This window comes from Crocuta crocuta, unplaced genomic scaffold, assembly GCF_008692635.1.
Source record: "Crocuta crocuta isolate KB4526 unplaced genomic scaffold, BGI_CrCroc_1.0 scaffold337, whole genome shotgun sequence".
Taxonomy (NCBI): domain Eukaryota; kingdom Metazoa; phylum Chordata; class Mammalia; order Carnivora; family Hyaenidae; genus Crocuta; species Crocuta crocuta.
This window is the reverse complement of record NW_027528873.1, coordinates 1,496,237-1,521,435: the sequence shown is the minus strand read 5'-3', so window position 1 is coordinate 1,521,435 and position 25,199 is coordinate 1,496,237. Positions and strand designations below refer to the sequence as shown.

General features: G+C 37.9%; 1 protein-coding gene across 1 annotated transcript in view; it reads left to right on the top strand.

Moving 5' to 3' along the window:
* PIK3CB (phosphatidylinositol-4,5-bisphosphate 3-kinase catalytic subunit beta) overlaps positions 1-25,199 on the top strand; it is a 161,740-nt gene that overhangs the window by 15,748 nt on the left and 120,793 nt on the right. Inside the window, exon 2 of the mRNA XM_077756682.1 lies at positions 23,600-23,706. The gene's annotated coding sequence lies outside the window, so the exon portion shown is untranslated. The remainder of the gene's footprint in view (positions 1-23,599; positions 23,707-25,199) is intronic.

Below are 25,199 nucleotides of genomic sequence, written 5' to 3'. Positions count from 1 at the left end.
ACCTGAACAGACCCATAACGAGTGAAGAAATCGAATCAGTTATCAAAAATCTCCCAACAAATAAGAGCCCGGGGCCAGATGGCTTCCGTGGGGAATTCTACCAAACATTTAAAACAGAATTAATACCCATTCTTCTCAAGCTATTCCAAAAAATAGAAATCGAAGGAAAATTTCTGGGCTCATTATATGAAGCCAGCATCACTTTGATTCCCAAGCCAGAGAGAGACCCAGCAAAAAAAGAGAACTACAGACCAATATTCTTGATGAATACGGATATAAAAATCCTCAACAAGATACTTGCAAATTGAATGCAGCAGCACATAAAAAGAATTATTCACCATGATCAAGTGGGATTCATTCCTGGGTTACAGGGCTGGTTCAATATTTGTGAATCAATCAATGTGATACATCACATTAGCAAAAGAAAAGATAAAAACCATATGATCCTGTCAATAGATGCAGAAAAAGCATTTGACAAGATACAGCATCCCTTCTTAATCAAGACCCTTGAGAAAGTCAGGATAGAAGGAACTTACTTAAACATCATAAAAGCCATCTATGAGAAGCCCTCAGCTAACATCATCCTCAACGGGGAACGACTGAGAGCTTTCCCCCTGAAATCAGGAACACAACAGGGATGTCCGCCCTCACCACTGTTGTTTAACAGAGTGCTGAAAGTCTTAACATCAGCCATCAGACAACAAAAGGAAATAAAAGGCATCAGAATTGGCATAGAAGAAGTCAAACTCACTTTTTGCAGACGACTGATACTCTACATAGAAAACCTGACAGACTCCACCAGAAGCTTACTAGAACTGATCCATGAATTCAGCCAAGTTGCAGGGTACAAAATCAACGTACAGAAATCGGTTGCATTTTTATACACCAACAATGAAGCAACAGAAAGAGAAATCAGGAAACTGATCCCATTCACAATTGCACAAAACACCATAAAATACCTAGGAATAAGCCTAACCAAAGATGTAAGAGATCTGTATGATGAAAACTGTAGAAAACTTATGAAGGAAATTGAATAAGACACAAATAAATGGAAAAACATTCCATGCTCATGGATTGGAAGAATAAGTATAGTTAAAATGTCATTACCACCCAAAGCAATTTACACATTCAGTGCAATCCCAATCAAAATTGCACCAGCATTCTTCTGAAAACTAGAACAAACTGTCCTAAAATTTGTATGGAACCACAAAAGACCCCGAATAGACAAAGTACTATTGAAGAAGAAAGCCAAAATGGGAGGCATCACCATCCCAGACTTTAGCCTCTACCACAAAGCTGTCATCGTCAAGACAGTATGGTATTGGCACAAAAACAGACACATAGACCAATGGAATAGAACAGAGAACTCAGAATTGGATCCACAAATGTATGGCCGACTAATCTTTGACAAAGACGGAAAGAGTCTCCAATGGAAAAAAGATAGCCTCTTTAACAGATGGTGCTGGGAGAACTGGACAACAACATGCAGAAGAATGAAACTAGATCATCATTTTCTTACTCCATACACAGAAATAAACTCAAAGTGGATGAAGGACCTGCAGAGACAGGAAACCATCAAAACCCTAGAGGAGAAAGCAGGAAACAACCTCCTTGACCTCAGCCGCAGCAATTTCTTTCTTGACACATCCCCAAAGGCAAGGGAATCAAGAGCAAAAATGAACTATTGGGACCTCATCAAGATAAAAAAAGCTTCTGCACTGCAAAGGAAACAATCAATAAAACTAATAGGCGACTGGCAACCGATGGAATGGGAAAAGATAGCTTCAAATGACATATCAGATAAAGGGCTAGTATCCAAAATCTGTAAGGATTGNATTTTAAACCTGTATTTAAGATTTTATTTAAAAATTTTTTTAATATTTATTTTTTATTTTTGAGAGGGAGTAAGACAGAGTGTGAGTGAGGGAGGGGCAGAGAGAGAGAGGGAGACACAGAATCTGAACCAAGCTCCAGGCTCAGCTGTCAGCAAAGAGCCCGATGAGAACTCAGTAGTCGTGAGATCATGACCTGAGCTCAAGTCAGATGTTTAACCCACTCAGCTACCCAGGCGCCTCAAGATTTTATTCTTAAGTAATCTCTGCACCTAAAAAGTGGAACTTGAACTCACAACCCTGAGACTAAGAGTCTCATGCTCTACCGACTGAGACAGCCAGGTACCTCTCTCTGTACATTGTTTAATCAGATTGTTTGTTTTTTGGCGTTGAGTTGTAAAACTTCTTTATATACGTATATATATTTCCAATCCATGAGAATGGAATGTTTTTCCATTTCTTTGTGTCTTCTTCAATTTCCTTCATAAGTTTTCTATAGTTTTTATCCTACAGATATCCTATATTTTTGGTTAGGTTTATTCCTAGGTATTTTATGGTTTTGTGTGCAATTGTGAATAGGATCAGTTTCTTGATTTCTCTTTCTGTTGCTTCATTGTTGGTGTATAAAAATGCAACTGATTTCTGTACGTTGACTTTGTACCCTGCAACTTTGCTGAACTCCTGGATCAGTTCTAGTAGGCTTCTGGTGGAGTCTGTCGGGTTTTCTATGTAGAGTATCTTGTCATCTGGGAAAAGTGAACGTTTGACTTCTTTGCCAATTCTGATGCCTTTTATTTCCTTTTGTTGTCTGATGGCTGATGCTAAGACTTTCAGCACTCTGTTAAACAACAGTGGTGAGGGTGGATATCCCTGTTGTGTTCCTGATTTCAGGGGGAAAGCTCTCAGTTTTTCCCCCATATACAATGGGGAAAAGATACTCTCTTCAATGAATGGTGCTGGGAAAACTGGACAGCTACATGCAAAAGAATGAAACTGAGCCATTTTCTTATACCGTACACAAAAATGAACTCAAAATGGATTAAGGACCTAAATGTGTGACCTGAAACCATAAAACTAAACATAAGTAGTAATCTCTTGGACATCAACCTTGGCAATATTTTTCTAGATCTGTCTCTCCAGACAAGGGAAACAAAAGCAAAAATAAACTACTGTGACTACATCAAACTAAAAAGTTTTTGCACAGCAAAGGAAACCATCAACAAAACAAATAGGATAACCTAAAGAATGGGTAAAGATACCTGCAAAAGACCTATCTGATAAGAGGTTAATATGCAAAATATATAAAGAAAATGGGGCTCCTGAGTTCAAGCCCCATGTTCATGGGATGAGTTCATGGAATGAGTATAAGCCCCATGTTGGGCATAGAGTTTACTTAAAATTTTTTTGAAAACTAAAAATTAAAATACACATATATATATTTGACATATTTGCCTGTTAATGCAGTCTTTTGTGATTGGCTTCTTTTACTTAGCATAATGTTTTTATGGATCATACATAGTGTAATATATATCAATACTTTTTTTTGGTGAATACGTCTATTTTCTTTAAATTTAATTAATAAAATGTAATTTGCTAAGTTTTATGGTTGTTAATCAGAAATAACCATGTCCTAGGTCTTCTTTCTGTATTTCATCTGGTTGTTAACCTTTTGCTACATATTCATTAAACTGTAAAAGTCTTGTTAGAGAGAGGGAAATGATGTAAATTTTAAAGTGAGTTTACTGGTACCTGGGTAGGTCAGTTGGTTAAATGTCTGACTCTTTATTGGCTCAGGTCATGATTTCACAGTCCTGTGTCAGACTGCTCTGACAGTGTGGTGCCTGCTTGGGAATCTCTCCCTCCGTTTCTCTCTTCTCTGCCCCTCCCTCACTCACATGTGTGTACTTGCTCTCTCTTAAACAACAACAACAAACAACAACAACAGCAAACATTAAAAGAAAACAAAGTGAATTTAGCTGTTACTATCCTTGGCAAGAATTTTATTTATTTATTTTTTGTAATTTATTTTTTAAAGATCTTTATAAAAAGTTTTTTTTACATTTATTTAGTTTTGAGAGACTAACAGAGCACGAGTTGGAGAGAGGCAGAGAGAGAATGAGACACGGGATCCGAAGCAGGCTCCAGTCTCCTAGCTGTCAGCACAGCCCCATGTGGGGCTTGAACTCAGAAACTGAGATCATGACCTGAAGTTGAACACTTAACTGACTGAGCCACCAGGCACCCCAAGCAAGAATTTTAAAGGAGCTTGAAACTATGGGATAGATTAAGCAAAATTTGGAAATTACGTCTAGATTTTACTTTTCATGTTTCTTCTTAAACTCTCGTATCTTCCATTCCTTTGAGCTAATACTGTGTATAATATCTACACTTGAATCTAAATTAAGGACAAAGGTAATTAGATGTAGAATTGGAGTGTTAGAGAAGAGAGTTTCTTATTCAGAGCACTTCTATCCTGAAACCCAGTCCAGACTAGTCTCCCACAGAGTTTTCACAGAACACCTTGCGTTGCCTTTCTTTAATCTCAAGTATTTTGCCGTGCATATATTTTAAAAGAATGATTTCTCAGTTAACCTATGAAGCTTAAGTGGACATTTAACTCTTATGTGTTGTCATTTAGACAGAGGTTGGCTCCTGAAGTGTTTTGTTTGTTTTTTGTCTCCAATTGGCTGCATTTTTTGAATTGTTTAGATTGGATTTGGATTGTTTTCAGTTTGGGCTGTTACAAATAAAGCAAGTATGACCATTTATTTTTTGTGCAAACAAAATATTTCCCTTTTCTGTGATAAATGCCCAAGAGTGCAATTACTGAGTTGTCTGGTAATTACATGTTTAGTTTTATAGGAAACTGCCACAGTCCTTTTTATCATACACAGAAGCCTTATATAAACCTATGCTAACTGCAGTATATAAACAAAAAATCCTAGTTGAGCTGCTGTTCTGGTTGAAGTAAGTTTGGAGTTCCACCTGCTTGATCACCACCCAGTGACTGTGCCAGCAGTGTGTGCACTCTTCATCCAGGCTGGGGCTTCATTCAAGGCCGTACAGGTGAAGCGACATTAAAAAAAAAAAAAAAAAAGAAAAAAGAAAAGAGGCGGTGGGAGCGCCTGGCTGGGTCAGTCAGAAGAACATATAACTCTTGATCTCAAGGTTCTGAGTTCCAGCCCCAGGCTGGGTGTAGAGATTACTTAAATAAAAACTTAAAAAAAAAAAAAGACTTAAGAATGTTTTTAGGCTTATTACTGGCAGAATTGTTATTGGCACTCAGGTTTCTTGATTCCTAGTTTTGTTGTTTTTATAAATCAGGCTTATACTTTCATATGTTCATTTTGAATTTTTAAAAATGTTTTATTTATTTCTGAGAGAGAGAGAGAGACAGAGACAGAGACAGTGTGAAGAGGGAAGGTCAGAGAGAGAGGGAGACACAGAGTCCAAAACAGGCTCCAGGCTCTGAGCTAGCTGTCAGCACAGAGCCCGATGCGGGACTTGAACCCACAAAACATGAGATCATGACCTGAGCCAAAGTCGGACGCTTAACCAGCTGAGCCACCCAGGTGCCCCTCATGTGTTCATTTTGAATGGTCAAGTAGTCTCCAAGGTTTGTTATGAAAAACATAGTATTATGCTGCTCCACTCCCTTCTAATATAATTATAACAGGGTATTTGCTATTTGTGTGTGTGTGTGTGTGTGTTACATATATATATATATATACTTTTTTTTTAAAGTTTATTTACTTTTGAGAATCAGGGCATGTGAGCTAGCAGGGGAGGGGCAAAGAGGGAGGGAGAAAGAGAATCTCAAGTAGCTCCACACGTTGACAGCATGGATCCCATTGCTGGGTTTGAACTCTCAAAGAACCATGAGCTTAAGATCTGAGGCAAAATCAAGAGCCTGACGCTTAACGAACTGAGCCACTCAGGTGCCCCTAGCATATGTATTATTTTGTACCAAATTATGTTCCTTTATTTCTCCTTTATAAGACAGTATTCTATGTAAAAAATGTATGTAATTATTTAAAATTATGTTTCCTTTGCATTATCTATACATTTTACTTCAGTGTGGTAAAGATGTTACAAAATATTTGTTATTTTTTAAAAGGGAGCATTGGGTCTGACATGATGAGCACCCTAGAATAGGTGGGATATGGTGGTGCTGTGCATGGGGAGACTCATGGTGGGCGAGAGGCTGGCATCTTGGGGTAACTGAAAGGAGGCTGTATATAGCTTTAGAGGAGAGAGTGAGGGACAGATGTATAGGATAACAGATGTGTAGGATGAATTCAACAGGGAGGCAGGGGCCGTGTGGGACCTTGTAGGAAGAAGCTTGGAGAGTTGTTTGACTAGAGCAAAAACCGAGGAGTTTCAAGGTATGAGTGACTCAACCAAGTGCAGTTTATAGCTGAAATGGAGTTAACGATCATATAGTTTAACGCCCTGCTTTACAAATAAGAAAATGGAAGTTAAAAGGGAATTTTCTGAAGGTTAGACAAATAATGAATTAGCTGGAGCTACAACTTGACCTTGCTAATTCATTGTTTACATTTGACTGCCAGGCAGAGGGATTACCTTTTTTTTTTTTTTTTAATTTTATTTTAAAGTAATCTCTGCACCCAATTTGGGGCTTGAACTCATAATTGCAATTTAATAGTCACATGTTCTTTGAGCCAGCTAGGTGCCCCCACAGGGATTACATTTTAGACTGTAGGGAACATTTCAGGTTTCACCAAGAGAATTCCAGGATGGAGATGGCTGGATGGCTGTGTACAAGCTGGAGGCAGTGGGTAATGGGAAGCCACAAAGTCAGGGCCCCTATGATTTTATCCTCTGATCAAACGGAATCACTAAATATGAGTTCTGATCTTGACTTGTGCTGTTATTTAATAGTTTTTTTTTTGTGTTAGTGTGCTTGTTTTCTCTTCTAGATAGTATGCCCATGACTTTTTACTTCCTATTCTGGCTCAAACAACTTTATAAGTAATGAGTTGTACTTGTAAGTTGCCCCAGCGTCAGATTTGAATTAGGCCACCAGTCTTAGAAATACTTATTTTCTAAACCATTTTATGGTTCTATAAACAGTATTTTAAGGTTATGCCAAAGTGAATGTCTTTGTACTGGTTCTGTATTTACAGTGTATTGCTAATGCAAAAAATATTTTGTGATTTTTTGGAAAATATATTTTTAAAAACTTTATTTTTGAGAGAAAGAGACAGAGCATGCATGAGTGGAAGAGGGGCAGAGAGAGAGGGAGACACAGAGTTGGAAGCAGGCTCCAGGCTGTGAGCTGTCAGCCCAGAGCCAGATGCGGGGCTTGAACTCACAAACTATGAGATCATGACCGGAACTGAGGTTGGACACTTAACCAGCTGAGCCATCCAGGTGTCTCAAATATTTTGTGATTTTAACTACTAAAAGTTTAATAAGAGTTCTGCTTTTTTTTTTTTAATATTTATTTCTAGGAGAGAGAGAGAGAGAGACAGCGCGAGCAGGGGAGGGTCAGAGAGAGGGAGACACAGACTCCGAAACAGGCTCCAGGCTCTGAGCTGGCAGTCAGCACAGAGCCCGACGTGGGGCTCGAACCCACTAACCGCGAGATCATGACCTAAGCGAAAGTCGGACGCTCAACCGACTAAGCCACCCAGGCGCCCCATAAGAGTTCTGCTTTTATAAAATTTTATAATAGAAGCTAGGAAATTATTTTGATGACTATTATTTTCTAAAATACTACATGGCTTTTTCTCCGGAAGAGGTCAAATAATTTGTCAGGTTACTTCTGTTCCTATTTCCTTATCTAGAAAAAGTGGTAACATTCCTAATCTGTTTGTTGTAAGTGATTTAACAGTAAATGAATGTTTTACCAGTGTATGGAATACTAGTGAGCTGACTCTAGTCAAAATTCAGACCTTTGGAATGTCAGATTTGTTCTGCCAAGGGTTGGGGCTTTCTTGGGCATGCAAGCTACAAAGACTAACTGAAAAGGGTGGCCAAGAGCCTCTCATTTTAGAGCTTCATTTTATAGAGTATAGACCTAGGGAAGGAGGCCATCACTCTAGGGTGTGCAGGCTGTTCCCCTGGAGCCCCAGGCTCTTCTAGCTCTGCATTGAATTTCCCCATCACTCCTGATGTTTGTTGCAAGAGTTTTTTTCTTCTTCTTGCTTAGTGTGACATCCCATTCCAACCCCATCCTAGTTCTTACTGGAAAGAGATCTCTGTTTCCTTGGTGCAACTACTTCTTCATATATCCAATTAATGGACAAACCTAGACATATTGGTTGAGTATCAAGTTACTGGGCTAGGTGTAAGTGAGGGATACACATATGTGTCCTGTCTTCAATAATGTTATGATGTTGGTATTTAATCTGATTGGGAGAGAGAGAGAGAGAGAGAGAGAACGAACCTTAAGCAGGTTCCATGCTTGCCCGACATGGCTCGATTCTATGACCCTGGTATCATGACCTGAGCTGAAATCAAGAGTCAGTTGGCTGATCAACTGACTGAGCCACCCAGGCGCTCTGGGAGGATGATGTTCATTCATTCATAAAAATGTAAGGTGGCATTGATTTGAAAATCAGTGCAGATAAAGACAGGAAAATATATTTTTTCGTATTCTAATTTGATTGACAAAATTTCAGGAAATTCATAAGCTGAGAATACCTGTTTGAGTCTTAGTCATCAGTCACTGACACTCTCCCTACCTTGATACCAACATTCCTCCCCACCCATTTTTTTTTTTAATGTTTTATTTATTTCTGAGAGAGAGACAGCGTGAGCAGGGGAGGGTCAGAGGGAGAGGGAGACACAGAATCTGAAACAGGCTCCAGGCTCTGAGCTGTCAGCACAGAGCCCAACGCGGGGCTCGAACCCACGAACCGCGAGATCATGACCTGAGCCAAAGTTGGACGCTTAACCGACTGAGCCACCCAGGCGCCCCAAACAGTGGTTAAATTGTCTTGTTACAGAGGTGGATATTTTTAGTCAGAAGACTGGAGCAGTGTTTGTTTGTTTAGGGTCTAAGATACTTTTGAGGATCTGCTTTCCTTGCTCCCTCAGGGCTGAACTTTGAAAAGGTCTAATCTAGTGTGGTCAGACCAAGTCTGAATGTATCCTTTATTCTAACTTCTGGAATTGTTAGAAATGTAAGATTTTTCTTTTATGCATTTCTGTTAGCTAAAGAACTGGTCATGGAAAAATCTGCTTTATTCACATACACCTTTTAATATTAAGGTGTGTAAGTATTTTCCTATATATTACATATTTCCTATATAATTGTATTTATTCATGGAGTGTTTATTGAGAGGATATATGGTATATGCTGTGTGAGGCACTGGAGATGCAAAGTCAAAGGCTCATGGTTCATGGCTTTAAGGAACTTTAGGTGAGACAGACAGATGAACAGATAATTCTGATGTGTGGTAAGTGCAAGTGATAGAGCCAATCCAGAGAATTGTGGGAGCTCAGAATGGAGCAGTGGTTCTCAAAGTATGGGGGCTGTAGTGATACCTGAGCTCACAGGGGTCTGTACGGTCAAATCTGTTTTCATAACTTAAGACATTATTTGCTTTTTTGCTGTCATTTACTTACAAATATATGTTGGAGTTTTCCAGAGGCAATGTAACTTGTGATATCCCAATACATTGAATACAGAAGCAGAGATGAGAATCTAGCTGTCTTCTATTAAGCCAGACATTTGAGATTTGCAGAAATACAAAGCAGTATTACTCTTCTTACTAAAAGTTTTGTTTTGATAAATATGGTTTCTAAAATTAAAATGTGTTTAAAATGTTTTAAGTAAACATTTAATAGATCTATTAATTTTTACATGGTAATTATTTTAAAATCCTTATTTTAAACTTCATATTCAGCAAATATTGATATAATTTAAATGAACAAGAGCTTTTCAGTACTTGATAACTAAAAAAATTTTTAATGTTTATTTTTGATAGAGATTCAGAGTGTGAGCGGGGGAGAACAGAGAGAGAGGGAGACACAGAATCTGAAGCAGGCTTCAAGGTCTGAGCTACCAGCACAGAGCCCGACGTGGGCTCAAACTCATGATCTCTTAGATCGACCTGAGCTGAAGTTGGACGCTCAACTGACTGAGCCACCCAGGTGCCTCTCGATACTTTTATTTTTAAGATTCTTTTTTAAAAGTAATCTCTATACCTAATGAGAGGCTTGAATGATCAAGAGTCACATGTTCCTCTGACTGAACCGGCCTGGTGTCCCTGAGTCCTTGATAATTTTTAAGAGTGTGAAGGGGACTTGAAACCAAAAAGTTTGAGAACCACTGGAATAGAAAATGTTAAACTAGTCCTCAGGAGCAAGGTGGTCAAGGAAGGATTTTCCTGTAGGAGGTGATACCAGGGATCAATTACAAGTGTTTAAATAATTTCCAATTGGGATGTAAAGTGGGAGGGAGTTGCAGAAGATAGGCAGGAAAAGGCGGATCACCGAATGTCTTGTTTGTAGGTTTGAGAAGTTTGTTCCTGCTCCTTTAGTTATAAATAGTAAGTTTCTAAAATGTGTTCATTTCTATCCTTACATGTGAAGTACTCTAAAAAGCTATTTTACTATATATGTATTTTTAAATATAAAGAGGTTAGAAGATTGTAGTTTTGATTTTGTGTGATTTGTTAAATTGGCTATGAGTATTTTATATGTAAAAAGAATATTCTGGACACTACTACTTAGCATTGACAACATATTAGTAATTTGTGACTTCTGAGTCCTAATACTACCTAAATGAAGTTTTGTATTTCCTATAAAATGTAGGTTTCAAGCAATCATTGTCAGTGATACCGCATTTTTATAAATTGTTTTTAATATGCTAGTTATGGTTATAAGCTAATAGTGATAGAGGTCTTATGAACCAGGTGATTAAGTTGATAGGAAAACTCGGATCCTTATTCAAATAGAGGGACAGTGAAAAAATATTAGCAAAGGATATATCTGATAAGGAATATATATAAATAACACTTTTACAACTCAATAATACAACTTCAAATAATCTAATTTAAAATTTGGTAAAGAGTTTGAATAAAATTTTTCTAAGGAGGTTATACAAATGGCTAATAAGCACATGAGCAATTGCTCAATGTCATTAGTCATTAAGGAAATGCAAGTCAAAATGTAATGAGACACTACTTTTTACACCACTAGGATGGCTATAATGAGAAGATGGACAATAACAAGTATTACATGTAGAGTTAGAACCTGCATACCTTGCTGGTTGGATAGTGAAATAGTGTAGCCACTTTGGGAAAATAGTTTATCAATTTCTCAAAAAGTTAAGTATAGGATTACCATATGACCCAGCAGTTCTATTTGTAGGTATATATTCAAGAGAATTGAAACACATGTCCATACCAAGACTTGTACATGAATGTTCAAAGCAGCATTATTCACGATAGCCAAAAAGTAGAAACAACCCAAAATGTCCTTTACCTGATGAATGCATAATGATGTGCAGTTCATCCATACAGTGGAGTAGTATTCAGTCTTTAAAAGGAGTTCAATTCTGTTTAAACATGCTCCAACACGGATGAACCTTGAAAACAATGCTAAGAGGCCATTCACAAAAGTATTTAATAGTGCCAGAATAGGCACTTCCATGGAGAATTATTTGAAATAATTTCAGACTTAGAGATAGTTTAAAAATTAATAAAGTTAAAGTTGTATGGATTAAAAACTATCTTTCCTGGGTGTTGGGTGGCTCAGTCAGTGGAGTGTTCAACTTTTGATCTCTGGGTCATGAGTTCGAACCCCACCTTGGGTGTGGAGATTACTTAAAATCTTAGGGGTGCCTGGGTGGCCCAGTGGGTTAAGTGTCTGAAGATTTTGGCTCACGTCATGATCTCACAGTTTTGTGAGTATGGGCCTCACTTATGGGCCTCCGCATGGACTCTGGAGCCTGTTTGAGTCCCCCGCCTCCCTCTCCCTGTCATGCTCTGTTTCTCTCAAAATAAACAAATAAACCTTAAAAAAATTTTAAAATCTATCTTTCCTTCTTTTCCAGTGGAAGAAACAAACATGTAAATAATAAATGAGAATTATAAGTACTAACAAGAATTATGAAGGTGATAAAGTTGTTTAAAATGACCCAGCTTATAGCTTAACTGTGGCAGTACACAGAAAGCCTCTTAGAAGAGGTAACTTTTGGTTGAGACATGAATGTTAGAAGATGGCAGATAACCTGTGGCAGAATATATGAAGCTGAAAGCACAGCAAGTATAAAAGCACAAATTAAGGAACAAATTACGGGAGAACAGAAAACAAACCAGTGTGGCTAAAGAGTAGTGAATGAGGAAGAGAGTGGAAGATGAGGTCAGAGGTTGACGGATATCAGATCATACAGTCTCTGCAGGTTAAGGTGCAACTCAGGTAGGGTTGCAAAGGGATGTTTTTGGAAGGTTTTAAGCAAAGAATTGGAGTTACTGGATTCATGGTCTGTGAAGTATGTTTTGGATTGCTCTGGCACAGATGAATTGTAGAGAGGCTAGAGTAGAGGCAGAGAGACTGATTAGGAGGGTGTTGGAGCAAAACAGCCATGAACTACTGATGACTACTTAGGGACTGTGTCAGCAACAATGGAAATGTTGAGTTTGGTATGTTTTAGAGTAGAGCCAGTTTTTTTATTTGTTTTTGTTTGTGTCTGAGATGGTGCTTGAGGGGTGGCAGAACAGGAGGATATCAATAGTTTACAGTTTTGCATTGTGAAAATATTGAAAAGAATATAAATACCCGTAAACAATGGTACATCCACACAGTGGAGTACAGTGCACTTGTAAGAAAAGAATGAGAAAGATCTCTGTGAACTGATAAGGTCATTTCCAGGGCATACTGTTAATGAAAAAAAGTACAAAAGAATAACTATAATGTGTTAGCCTTTTATGTAAGAAAAGAGGGAAACATGAATATAAGTATGTATTTGCACATTGGTGCCAAAATAAATACAAGAAGGAAAAGCCAGAAACTAATGAGATTGGTTTCACAGGATTTGGGTGGAACCCAGTATGGAAAGGATGAAGGGGATGAGAATGGAAGTAGAGAGGGATGCTTTTGTGAGTGTATCTTTTTGTGTAAGTCTGACTTTTAGAACCATACGAATGTTTAACATAATTAAAAACAAATACATGAAATCTATCAATATGGAAAGAAAAAAGCCCAAGTGAAATAACAGCATAAACAACTGAACCTAACTGGATTTCTAGTAAATAACAACCATATTCAAAGGGATAATAAACTTAACTACACAGGATTTTAACTATAGACCACAAGCTCAAAACAAAAAAATCTGTAAGCAAATACTGAACTCTTGTTAGTAGAATTGTTTTGCATAGTGCTTTGAATTAAGAATTCCATAACTACTTTATATATTTTAGGATGGAATGTGTTTACCAGTGTGTTGAAGATAAAGAGTTAGACTTACCACTGTGGTAAAGGGAATTGTAGGGGTGCCTTGGGTGGCTCATTTGGCTAAGTGCCTGATTTTGGCTTAGGCCGTAATCTCAGTTTGTGGGTTTGAGCCCCCTGTTGGGCTCTGTACTGACAGCTCAGAGCCTGGAGCCTGTTTCAGTTTGTCTCCCTCTCTCTCTGACCCTCCCCTGCTCTTACTCTGCCTCTCTCTCTCTCAAGAAAAAATAAACAGAAAAAATTAAAAAGAGGAATTGTAAATATGGATTGAATGACATTGTGCTGTTGGATTGGAATTTGAGATATCAGTATGAATTACTAGTCTTTTTAGATAGGCAGACGCAGAAATAAATATAAATGTGTGTATCCATGGATCAGTATATAGCCATGTATTTCCTAGTTCGGTCTTCTGTTCCTTAACATTCTCTAACAGAAAATAGAAAGCTCTAGCTGAATTCCTGGATTTGGAGGATAGCTTCCTGGTTAACCAGGAAGTTTTTAGTAGGCATCCTTAAAATTTGTTTTTGTCTCTAGTTCCTAGTTTTTACCATTATTTGATAAAATTTGGAAACTCATTCTGGATTATAGACATCTGCCATATGGTTCTTGGATATATATGAATAGTTGATTATTTTGTTCTCTGCTTTCTTTTCATCAGGCCACTGGGGACAGTTCATATGGGAAAGCTTGTATAAGTTAGTATTTAAGACACAATGTAGAGGGGGCACCTGGGTGGCTCAGTTGGTTGAATGTCCGACTTTGGCTCAGGTCATGATCTCACGGTTCATGGATTCAAGCCCTGCTTCGGGCTCTGTGCTTACAGCTAGCTCAGAGCCTGGAGCCTGCTTCAGATTGTGTCTCCCTCTCTCAGACCCTCCCCGGCTCACGCTGTCTCTCTCTCTCTCAGAAATGAATACAAACATTAAAAATTAAAAAAAAAAAGACACAATGTAGAGAAATACCTGATCCCTTTAATCCTATCTAATTTCTTAGAAGATACTATATATCCTTATTTTTTGTTGTCATTATATCATAATTTCTTAAAAACAAAACATGAAAAATGGTCATAAAAGTTTAGCACTCCAGGGGTGCCTGGGTGGCTTAGTCGGTTAAGCGTCCGACTTTCGCTTAGGTCATGATCTCGCAGTTCGTAGGTTTGAGCCCTGCGTCGGGCTCTGTGCTGACTGTCCGCTCAGAGCCTGGAGGCTGTTTCAGAGTCTGTGACTCCCTCTCTCTCTGACCCTCCCCTGCTCACGCTGTCTCTCTCTCTCTCCTAGAAATAAATGAAAATATTAAAAAAAAAAAAAGTTTAGCACTCCACCAACTGTTTATTATCTGTTAATAGATCATTTTAACATAGTTTTATGTAACATTCTTGAAGTGATTGAGATAATATTTTCAGTTGTTTTATATTAATCTAGGATATTAATAGATTTCAGTAAGGAAAAGTGTTATTGGAGTTGTTTCCTTCAAAGCAGGGACCGAATGAAGTAGAAATACCTTTGGGACTAAGAGAACATTAAGTGGGATTTCAGCCACGTTTACAATTTTTGCATACATGTGTAGTTTCTTTAATCCAGTCAGTGAACATTTTTGATTATCTGCCATTTGTAAAGGCAGTTTGCTGAGTAATTGGGTTATAAATATGAGTATGACTGTTTCCTTTTCCTGAAGGATCCACAGTCCAGAAGGGAAAATAAGCAAATGACTATTTGTAATGCACTGTGATAAATGAGATACACACAGGTCACCGCAGGATCCCGTGGATGGGAGTGAGTCTTGAGGGATTAGGAAAAGCTCTAGAGAACAAGTCACTTTAATTGGTGTAGGTGCATAGGAGTTGGCCTAATGGTCAGGGTGCTGGAATGAGCAGCATTTGCATAGATACCATACTGTTTTGCATTTTAAGTAAATGAGAGTTGGATGATAAATTCATTATGGAAGATAATTCAGGATATGGGTTATCTCATTGTTTTAGTTTAAAGAGGAGATATATTATTGGTTGGCAAACTTTGGATGCCTTCAGTTTGTAGGTTCCCTTATTTATTAGACTATAGCTTGGTTGTTAGTGTGAATTGCTGTTGAGTAGAAAAGTCTAACCTGTGGACTCATAGACAAGAATGAGAATCCTTAGGTGAGGCTTTTGTTCTGAAGAGACTGGAGAAATAGTATACATGTGTATACACACACACACACATCAGAAATACTAAGAGAGAAGGGGTTGACCCTGAACCTAAGAGAAGGAAAATAGAATTATAGAGAAAATATCTTTTCTCTAGAAGACTAGTGTTAGAGATCATGGGGTGATGACTTAAGCCAAATGGACATGTTCACACTACAGACTTCAGTGAGATAGATGGGCATTGCTGGGGTCTTGGTTATAGACGGTTAAAAAAAAAAAAGTTCCTGTCACCATGTGTGTATATTGATAGTATCTGGACCCTATTTTGGCTTATTAATTTACTGATCTATTTAGTAGTAATGGATTCCATGGGATTGAAAACTTTTTAAACTTAAAAAAGTTAAGCAATGTAAACTTTCCCACCCCTAGCCCTCAGCCACCCTGTTCCTGTTCACTCATTCCTCCAATATACTTACCCCACCCAGGAAACTATTTATTAGTTTATGTATCCTTCTAGAGTTTCTTTATATTAATAAAAACACAGATGCTTATTTCTTTCTGTCTTTACCCTCCAAAACCCACCAGTTCCAAAGCCAGCATTTTATACGTATTGTTTTACAAATTGGTCTTCCCATGCTTCCCTTTACACATTGTGTTTCTTAACAATGGAAATCTTTATAGAAGTTCTTTTCAAAGAGTACAGTTTTGTTTTTTAATTTGTATGGTTTCCTTTTGGATCATTTATTTAGCCAGTTCTCTCTTGGTAGACATTTCAGTTGTTCCAGTTTTATTATTGTAACAGTGTTGCAGTGAATTACCTTGTACATGTCATTTTGCCCATGCGCAAGTGTATAATTAATGGATTAAAAATTCAGATGTGATATTACCAACCAAAGGCCATATATCTTTGTAATTTTGATAGATATTGCCAAAATACCCAGACTCTCCCACTGATTATAAGGGATTATAAGGAATGTGTATTTCTCCCCACCAAGCTTTATTGAGATTAAATTGACATATAACATTACATAAGTTTAAGGTGTACAATGTGTTGATTTGACACATGTATATACTGCAAAATATTTACCACTGCAGTGCTAGTTACTACATCTTTCACATAATTCACATAATTATCATTTTGTTGTTGTTATGGTGGATAACACATCCAGCCATGCCAGGAAAGTACCTTGGCAAACAGGGAGTTTTGCTAAAATGATAGATGGAAAATGATGTCTCAGGGTAGTTTTATTTCTCTCACTCTTTCTGTACTTATTTGTAAGTAAGCTCTATGCCCAGCGTGGGACTCAGAGTTAGGATACTGAGATCAAGAGTCATGGGCTCTGCCAACATAGCCAGCCAGATGCCCTTCAGAATAGTTTTAATTTGCATTTTTTTTTATGTTTGTGTGTGTGTGCGTGAGAGAGAGAGCGCACGCACACAAGCACAAGCAGGGGAGGGGCAGAGAGAGCGGTGGACAGGGAATCCAGAGCACATTCCTTGCTGATTGCAGACAGCCTGATGCAGGGCTCAAACTCACAAACCCATGAGATCACGACTTGAGCCAAAGTCAAGAGTCAGATACTTGACTGAGCCACCCAGGCGCCCCCATGATTTTTTTTTTTTTTTTTAAAGTAGGCTTTGCATCGAGCACGGAGTCCAAGGCAGGGTTTGAACTCATGACCCTGAAATCAAGACCCGAGTTGAGATCAAGAGTCAGATTTAACTGCCTGAGCCACTCAGGTGCCCTTTCATGGGGTTTTGAAGCAGAAATAATATTATCCTCATTTGTACTTTTTTTTTCTTTCTTAATTCAAGTATAACATGTGTGCAACAATCCTAAGGGTATAGTGCGATAGATTTTTATAAGCCTCTGACACTCATTCTGAGGGTTTTGGTTATTATTATTTTTTAAAGTTTTCTTTATTTAAGTAATCTCTGCATCCACTATGGGGCTTGAACTCATGACCCTGAGATTAAGAATGGCATGCTTTTCCTATCGAGGCAACTAGGCACCTTGGTTTTAGTGATCTTTTACCAGAAGGTATCAACAGAGATTTAAGACCACAGCCAGGATATTTATTTTTCTTCAAATGGCCCTTACATGGTTTGTATACTAATATATTAAAGTTGTAATTGTCTTATTAGGCTGGAATCAAGTTCACATGAACTGACAGTGACCTGTAGATGATACCTGCTGCCTGACTCAGAGTGACTATAATATGTATTTTGATATCAGAGGTGTTACAAATTGAAAGAAACTTTGCTTCATCTTAAAATTGATGAAATGTGTTAGATGATGGTATTTAATGAGAATATCCATTTTTTCCCTCTGCTTATTTGCTTNGGAGACACAGAATCTGAAGCAGGCTCCAGGCTCTGAGTTAGCCGTCAGCACCCAGCCCGACATGGGGCTTGAACCCACGAACCGTGTGATCATGACCGGAGCTGAAGTCGGATGCTTAACCAACTGAGCCACCCAGGCGCCCCTATACTAGCAGTCTTAATCTGATTCTTTCTTGGGTAGTAGGTATCAAGGAATATTTTGAGCATTCTAATTGCATTTTGTAAAACAACAAAACAACAAAAGTAGAGGATGCAGTTACATGGATGGAACTAGAGGGCATTATGCTAAGCGAAATTAGTCAGAGAAAGACAAATACCATATGACTTCACTCATATGAGGACTTTAAGATACAAAACAGATGAACATAAAGGAGGGGAAGCAAAGATAATATAAAAACAGGGAGGGGCTCAAAAGCATAAGAGACTCTTCAATATGGAGAACAAACAAAGGGTTACTGGAGGGGTTGTCTGGGCGGTGGGCTAAATGGGTAAGAGGCATTAATTAAGGAATCTACTCTTGAAATCATTGTTGCACTATATGCTAACTAACTTGGATGTAAATTAAAAAAAAAAGTAGAGGAAATTATGTTCCTTTGATGTGGTATATGAGGAGTACTCTGAATTCAGTAGGAAGAGGGGGAAGAGGAGAGAGATGAATGTGTACCATGAAGTGATTTCAAATTTACGTGGTTTTGCTTGCTTATTTGTGGATGAAGATTGGGAGTTGAAATCATTGTTATTTAAACAGTTTAGCGGGTTCATAAATTATAATATAACTTGCATGATTGAAGCATAGTGTTGGTTTTACTTTTGTAGAAAAGTACTTTTTAAATTTATTTTTTAGCTTTTTTTAATGTTTTTTAAAATTTATTTCTGAGAGAGAGAGAGAGAGACAGCGTGAGCAGGGGAGGTTCAGAGAAAGAGAGGGAGACACAGAATCTGAAACAGGCTCCAGGCTCTGAGCTAGCTGTTAGCACAGAGCCCGACGCGGGGCTCGATCCCACGAACCAGGAGATCATGACCTGAGCCAAAGTCAGACGCTTAACCGACTAGCCACCCAGGCGCTCCTGTAGAAAAGTACTTTTTAAAAATTTTTAAAAAATTTCTTAGAGAGTACACACACATGAGCACGAATGGGGAGGGACAGAGAGGGAAAGAGAGAATTCCAAGCATGCTCTGCGTGGACAGTGCAGAGCTCCACTCAGGGCTTGGACCCACCAACCATGAGATCATGACCTGAGCTGAAGTCAAGAGTCAGACACTTAAGTGACCAAGCCACCTAGGCACCCCGAAAAGTACTTTTACTTGAACAAGGACTAGAGATAGAATCTGTATAGGGGTTTTGGTTTGGTCATAGGCCAACTTTTGAACTCTGCCCCTGCCACCTGACTTTTTTTTTTTTTGTGTTCACTCTTAAACAGGATTTTATTTTATTTTTCTGGTTTTTAAAAACTATAATTTATTGTCACATTGGCTTACAAACAACAACCAGTGCTCATCCCAACAAGTGCCCTCCTTCATCCCCATCACCACTTTCTCCTCTTCCCCATCCCCCACCTTCAGTTTGTTCTCTGTATTTAAGAGTCTCTTGTGACTTGCCTCCCTCCCTTTCTGTTTGTAACTATTTTTTCCTCCTTCCTTTCCCCCATGGTCTTCTGTTAAGTTTCTTAATATCCACATATGAGTAAAAACATATGGTATATGTCCTTCTCTGCCTGACTTATTTCACTCAGCATAATACCTTCCAGTTCCATCCATGTTGCTGCAAATGGCATGATGTCATTCTTTCTCATTGCCAAATAGTATTCCATTGTATAGATAAACCACATCTTCTTTATCTGTTCATCAGTTGATGGACATTTAGATTCTTTCCATAATTTGGCTATTGTTGAAAGTGATGCTATAAACATTGGGGTACATATGCCCCTATGCATCAGCACTCCTGCATCCCTTGGGTAATTTTTAATTTTTTAATTTTAATTTTTTGAGGAACCTCCACACTGTTTTATAGAGTGGCTGGACCAGTTTGTATTCTCACCAACTATGTAAGAGGGTTCTCATTTCTCCACATCCTCGCCAGCATCTGTAGTTTCCTGAGTTGTTCATTTTAGCCAGTCTGACTGGTGTGATCCACCTATCCTTTTAAAGTTTAAGGGATATTTATTGTTTGTCCAGAATGTTTTCCTTTCTTTTCACAATAAAGTTGTAAGAGTGAATCTTCATGTGTAAGGTTATTAAGAACATTGTTTTTACCTAAAGCTTTACTAGGAATTTTAAGAATAAATTTTATTGAATTGTGTGTTTGAATAAATCAGTAATTTTGTTGACTGTTCAAGAAGAGTAATCAGTATACTTACAGTCAGTATTAGCTTATATTGTGTCAAACTGCTTATTTCTTTAAAAAAAAATTTAACATTCATTTTTGATTGAGATAGAGTACGAGCAGGAGAGGGGCAGAGAGAAAGGGAAACAGACTCTGAAGCAGGCTCCAAGCTCTGAGCTGTTAGCACAGAAGCCGGTGTGGGGCTCAAACCCACGAACCATGGGATCGTGACCTGAACTGAAATTGGACGCTTAACCAACTGAGCCACCCAGGTGCCCCTCAGACTTGCTTTTTTTTTTTTTTTCTTTTGGTGGCATTTGTGATACATATCTTTTTTCACATTTTCAAAAGACATCATTTTTTAGAGCAGTTTAGGTTCACAGTAAAATTGAGTAGGAATTACAGAGTTCTCATATATCCCTGCCCCCACATACATAGTTTCCCTATTAGCATCCTGCACTAACCAATTGGTTTTTGTTTTTGTTTTTTTTGCAATTGTTTTTTTTTGAGTTGGTTGATTCCCTTTTGGAAAAGTAAGCAGTTTGATATATTTTGACATTGTTCTAAAGTTTGTTTTATAACATTCTTATCATTTTAAAAAGAATCTTATGGACCTTATTACAAAAACAAAGAAACCAAGACTAGAATTCAATTACTTGCTTCCTAACAATTTTATTTTGAAGATACTAAATAGAAAAGATTTTCAAGCTTTGAAGTAACAATTCTGCTCTCCTATGATTCCTACTAATTTTATGAAACTTGAAGATTTTTCTTCCTTTTAAATATTTAAATGTAAAATGTTCTAATCAGATGCTTGGAATTTTTATTAAAATTTCTGACTTTAAGTATTAGTGACAAGATGTAAATAGTTCCAAACTTTGTGCTCTAATCCAGTTTGAGTGGGTTTGTCTAGAAGTGAATTAAATGATGTGATTAGGATGCTTCTATCAATTAAGGTCATAAAGTCCTTTAAGATTTTATTAGTGAAGAACAGGGCATAATGGCTGAGAGGAGAGGGCTGTGATCCCACTGATCATTGGAAAGCACCCATGGTTTTGGACTCATGGGAAGGTAAAGCCGTAAAACTTTGTGAAGACTATAGGATTTTCTCAATGAGACAGAAGGATTAACTTAAAAAAGATGGATAGTTTTGACCACATTAAAATTAATGTTCATGTAAAGACGCCATAAAGAAAATGAAAAGATAAACTAAACTTAGAAAAAATTATTGCAAACTTGGAAAAAAAATAATTGTCCTATATGTAATAGAGAATTAGTGTCCTAAACAGTGCTACCTTCATGGATGTACAACCTGTTCAGTCACACAGGGCCTCACACTTATTTTAATACTAAATTATCACTGTCCTAAACTTCATAATTTTTGAATAATGGCCCTGTTTTTATTTTTGTGTTGGACCCTGCATATTATGTAACTAAGCCTGGTCCTGAATATATAAAGCCTACTAACAAATAAGAAAAAAAAACAAATAAAATTGGCTAAAAACTGTGAGATAGGAATGCAGAAAGGAACATAGATACTTAATAAAGATTTGAAAGGTGCCTGGGTGACTCGGTCAGTTAAGTGTCTGACTCTTAATTTTGACTTAGGTCATGACCTCACAGTTTCATGAGTTCAAGTCCCATGTTGGGCTCTGTGCTGACAGCGCAGAGCCTTCTTGGGATTCTCTCTCCTCTCTCTCTGCCCCTCCCCTCCTCACTCTGTCTTTCTCTCTCCCTGAAAGATAAAAAAAAAACCCCAAAAAAAGTAAAACATGTGAAAGGTAATCACATCAAGTAATACAAACTGAAATCACAGTAAAGTTGTATATGTTCTGTATTGCCACCAATTAAGAAATTTGTACCAAGCATTGGCAAGATTTACATACTACTGGTGAGTTGGTAGAGTGAGTTGGAAGACAATTTGGTGTTTTGGTAAAGTTGGGAATTTCCATGTTGTTTAACCCACCAATTCCAGTTATAGGTTTAAAGCATTACCCTAAAAAAATTATTTTTCATTTGCACCTGGAGACTTTTGTAATAATGTTGATAAAAGCAAAGAACTGTAAACCATCCAAATGCCTGAAAATAGAAGGCATAAATATACTATAGTATATACTATAGTATATTTATGTAATGGAATACTATAGAATAATAATAAAATAATAATAAAAAGTAACATGGATAAAGCTTAGAAAAATATTTGAGTGACAAAATTCAAGTCCCTGAAGATTCCATACAGCATATGAATTTATCAAGCTGAAAAAGGAAGCCAGGGACACAAACCTAAACAAAATATTGTTTAGGGATATTTACATACGTGACAAACTTATTTTTTAAAGCCTAATGAAATAGTTATTCAAGATAAAGGTGGAGATGAGAGGAGTATGTATGTAGATGTAATGTTATTACTATTCTCCTGTGGGATGGTGATTTACAGTGTTCATCTTATGTTTTCTTGCGTGCATCTTTCCATATATTTTGTGTATGTCAGATATTAAAGGAGAAAGGAGGAAAAATGAAAAAAGCTATCTGTAGTTGGCAGCTTATGACGTAGAGGGATAGCTTATGACGTAGTTGAGAAGTAGAATGAAAGTTAGCATGTTACAGAAACAAGGTTTCAAGAAAGAGGTGATCTAAATCAGAGAATTTAGATAGTTGTATAGGATGTCCACTTAAGTCCCTTCTGTCTCTAATTTGTATTTCATGTGTGGTTCTTTTTTTTTTTTTTAATATTTTTCCCATATTTAAAAATAGAGTTATAAGCATTCAAATGTCATACAAATAATAAGATTTATTTTACTTTATTTTATTTTTTTCAAAGTTTATCCATTTTATTTTGAGAGAGAGACCGTGCATGCAGGCATGCATGTTGGGAGGAGCAGGGAGAGAGATGGAAGGAGAGAGAGAATCCCAAGCAGGCCCTGTACTGTCAGCACAAAGCCCGACCTGAGGCTCGAGCCCATGAACCAAGGGAACATAACCAGAGCTGAACCATCTAGGCACCTCTGTTTTATCATTTCATTTTACTTATTTATTTATTTGATTTTCTTTATTTTTGAGAGAGAGAGAGTGCGAGCAGGGCAGAGGCAGAGAATCTGAAGCAGGCTATGTGCTGACAGCAGAGAGACTGCTGTGGGGCCCGAACCCACAAACCGTGAGATCGATCGTAACCTGAGCCAAAGTGGGACGCTTAGCTGAACCACCCAGGTGTCCCGTATTCACTTCTATTTTTTAAAGTGGACAGATTTCTTTTTGTTTTTTAATGTTTATTTATTTATTGTTATTTTAAAATGTTTATTTTTGGGAGAGAAAGAGACAGTGTGTGCAAGGAAAGGGCAGAGAGGAAGAGAGAGAATCCCAAGCAGGCCCTGTGTTGTTAGCACAGAGCCCAGTTCGGGGTTCCATCTCACAAACTGTGAGATCATGACCTGAGGTAAATCAAGAGTCAGTTAAGTGTCTGTTAACTGACCGAGACACCCAGGTGTCCCCAAATTTATTTTTAACTTAGCTCATTTAGGTGTTAATACCTTTATCTTCACCTTTTTTTTGTAGTGTATCTTCTAATTTGAAAGTCTTCCATGAAAACTTCATTTAAAAAAAAATAAGTAATACTATCATCTGTTATCCTAAAAGGCTGAAATGGGGGCTGTCAATTTGAGGTAAGTGTCCAATTTTGTATCTTATGTTAATTTTCCAGAAGTTAAATAAAAAAGGAAGATGTAAATATTGTTTAGATTCTAAATATTTTAGTTAATCTCTATGTTTGGGGTTGGGTAGAAATCCTAGGCTTTGTGTTTTTTTTCCTCCCTAGCCTTTGTTTTAAAATAGTCTGGTATTTGGATTTGATCTTAGCCAAAAGGCCGAGAAGCGATTAAAATAGTCTGATATTTGGGATTATGTTTACCCCATAGTTAACAGAGCTTCATGAAGTGGAGAGGTGAGGTCAGTATTGTTGAAAGCTTTTCTAGAGAGACTCATTGAAAACTGAAACTTTTCTGGAGTTGGCACTTAGATCACTGCTGGATAGTAGGGACCACTTCAGGACGGTTTGTGGCTGAAAATAAGCTTCCAATAGAATAAAGAGTGAAGAGGAGGTGATAAAGTGAATATTTCAGCTCTAACTCATGTATTAAATCCATACGTAGTGTGTTTTTAGGATGCAGCGGTCATTTTCCCGAGTACTGGAATGATAGCGTGACTATATATCCTGATTTAAGTCTCTCGTAGATCAGTTAATACCTGTATTTTTTTTTTTATCCCTATGACTTATTTATTTGAGATAGAGAGAGAGAACATGCATGTGTGCTGGTGGAGGAGAGGGACAGAGGGAGAGAGGAGGAGGAGAATCTTAAGCAGGCTGCACACTCAGCCTGGAGGCCGAAGAGGGGCTTAGTCCCATGACCCTGGGATCTTGACCTGAGCTAAAATCAAATTGGATGCTCTGGGAACCTGCGTGGCTCAGTCAGTTAAGCATCCAACTTCGGTTCCGGTCATGATCTCACAGTTCTTGAGTTTAAGCCCCACGTCAGGCTCTCTGCTGTCAGTATGGAACCTGCTTTGGATCATCTGTCTCCCTCTCTTTCTGCCCCTCCCCTGCCCTCTCTCTCTCTCTCTCAAAAATAAAATAAACACTTTTTTAAAAAAGGGGCTCCTGAGTGGCTCAGTCAGTTAATCATTTAACTCTTGGTTTTGGCTCAGGTCATGATCTCAGGGTTTGTGGGTTTGAACTCTGCATTGGGCTCTGCTCTGGCATTTTGGAGCTTGTTTTGGAGTCTCTCTCTCTCTCTCTCTCTCTCTCTCTCTCTCTCCCTCCCTCCCTCTCCTTCCCTCCCTCCCTCCCTCCCTTCCCCTCCCCCTCTCAAGAGTGCATGCACTTGCAGTGTGCCCACGTTCTCTCTCCCTCTCTCAAAATAAAGAAACATTGAAAAAAGAGAAGATTTAATGTTTTATTTATTTATTTTGAGAGAGGGAGAGGGAGAGAAAATCCCATCCAGGCTCTGCACTGTCAGCACAGAGCCCCATGCAGGGCTGGAGCTCATAAACTGCGAGATCATGACCTGACCCGAAATCAACAGTCAGATGCTTAACAGACCAAGCTATCCAGGTGCCCCAAGAAAGTTGTGTTCCAGTTAAATTTTAATGAGACAGCTTC